The 2,438-nt window shown below is 37.4% G+C and overlaps 1 long non-coding RNA gene across 1 annotated transcript; it reads right to left on the reverse strand.

The window, feature by feature from the left end:
* Positions 1 to 332: 332 nt before the first annotated feature.
* On the reverse strand, positions 333 to 814 carry LOC133742860 (uncharacterized). Its single transcript, XR_009862799.1, has 3 exons — positions 751 to 814; positions 566 to 664; positions 333 to 469 (listed from the first exon to the last, which is right to left on the reverse strand). It is a non-coding gene; the product is annotated as an uncharacterized LOC133742860 (long non-coding RNA).
* Between the last annotated feature and the right edge of the window lie 1,624 nt (positions 815 to 2,438).

The raw sequence follows: 2,438 nt of genomic DNA on the forward strand, positions 1-2,438 counted from the left end.
CAATATTCATTCCAATATTTACATAAGAATTAACATTGCCTAAGTGCCTATAACTGCATAAAGCCGGAAAACATATATAAACGCGTCCAATGCACATTAACCATGCCTATAACTAAAGCAAAAACTAAACCCAGCTAGCAGGAGGCTCATCAAAATACCAAAACAAAAATGCCTTCAACTGCGCATTAACCGTGCCTATAACAAGCAAAAACTAAAACCAGCTAGCAGGAGGCTCATCAAAATACCAACACAAAAATGCCTTCAACTGCGCATTAACCATGTCTATTAACTAAAGCAAAAACTAAAACCATCAGTCGCATGAGGGTGATCAATTACCCCAAAATAAGAGCCCTGCCTTGAACAACCATCACAGCTATGAAATAAGATACTTCATCACAAACTTAGCCCACTCTGACCTCACAACATCAACATCCTTTTGGGTGTAGATCAATTCGGATCGTCGCTGCCACTGAAACAAAAGGCATAGTACAATCTCAACATCACAAAATCATGCGGCTAAAAACATAAAGTTATAAAGCTGTCGAACTAAAATTTGAGGCTTTACCTTTGAAGCAAAACCCAAGTTCTTATCCTCAATTATTTCCTTCATGTACCGCATGATGAATATGCCACAGTCCTTCACATTTTGTTGTGCCGGAATACCCTAAAAACAGTCATTACAAAATCTTAGCAGTGCACTAACCATAGCATGTACAAAATCTGAACCTACAATTATGAATACTAGCATACCCCCATGTTTTGCCACACTATTGATTTCCGGCCAGACCTATTTCTTTGAGCATTGTAAATTTTGATCTCACTTCAACAATAAAATAGAAGACAACAGTAAGTTTAATCAATCGGCGACAAACAAACCAACATAAAAATCATCATTCCAGTATTTTATCAAAATCAGAGACTTAGGCAGACTTACTTTTCTACAACAGTTTGCCATTCTCCACCAACTAGTCGACGCCGCAATGGATCCATGAAATAGATAGTTTCTTCCTCCGGATTGAGAACAGTCAACATCCAATGGTTACTTATAATTTTATACCAAGAAATTAAGTCAGCTCCAATTTTTTTAATTATATATATATATATATATATATATATATATTACTTACTAAACAACATGTTTGAAGTAATTAATTAGACAAGTTAAAGATAAGTCATTCACCCTGCATTTAACTGCAACAAAAAAATCTGGCCCTTCTCTGCATTTGTGAACCTATTTGCTAAAATGCGATCTTTCCGTTGTATTTCCACTTCCAGCTGCTCCAATCTGTGAAGGGTCCACAAAGCTAACCATGTGTGACATCTTTGCTCTCTTCAAGACTTCATGCAAGTAGCTGTAAAAACACATAACCTTAATACATTTGAAAACAAATAAGAGTATACATATTGAATACATTTATGAGATAATAATTCATCCGAGCCTTCTGATTTTTCCAACTTACCATATATACATTGAGATTACTCCACCTGATAGTTCAGTCATTGTACACAATGCATGAATGTCTGACTTAAACAGATAATGCTTCCTGTCGATGCCAAACACTTTCTGTTCCAAATTGAAGGAGATTGTCCTCCCATTTGCCAAATTGTCCCTTGCCCAAATCCATAAGCACTTCAAAGGTGCAGGGTAATCTTTTGGTAGCTTCTTCATGTCAATATTCTCCTCTTCAGGAATGCCTACTTGCCTTTTCCTCTTCTTCAAACCCTTACTGGACTTAATTGGTTGTTTCTACATGATAACATATCAAGTTATTACTAAATACACAATGGAAGAACATGCATGCTTCAGTTGCAGTTTCAGTTAGTTTACCTTCTTAGTGTCGGGAGCGGATTGAAGTATGAGGTCCCTCGGCCAAGCAATGTAAGTTCCAACAGCATCTTTGATAGTAACTATCTCATCGTTGACTGGGAATGGAACCTTAGCTTGAGGATCAAGTGCACGCAGAATCGACACTCGCACATTCCCTTCTTCCAAAGCAACACCATGAAGTGTCTGGTTTTCGCAATTACTGTCCACTTCAACAATGGTAGCAATAGCAACAATATTGTTGATCGACCCTAAAGCCAATCTGCACTCGAACTCTTTAAGTTCCTGTTTTATGCAATAACACATTTCAAGAGAAACCAATTCAGCCATGTACAACAACTCGACATATCAACACTGATTATTAATATACAAATCAAACACATGCATCAAAACAGTTTAATTAATTTATCTACGTCGTAGATTAGAGCATATATACCTGCTGTGTAACTTCAACCAACTCAGCAGCCTTCTCATGAACTACTGCAGCAGCTGGTTCTTCCACCGGAACCTGTACAACCTTATCTTCTTCCACTTCCTTCACAATGTCATCCACTAAGTCTAACCGCTTCTTTGCACAGATACCAGCAGCGTCCTCAATATTTTGTAATGCACA

This window comes from Rosa rugosa, chromosome 4, assembly GCF_958449725.1.
Source record: "Rosa rugosa chromosome 4, drRosRugo1.1, whole genome shotgun sequence".
NCBI lineage: Eukaryota > Viridiplantae > Streptophyta > Magnoliopsida > Rosales > Rosaceae > Rosa > Rosa rugosa.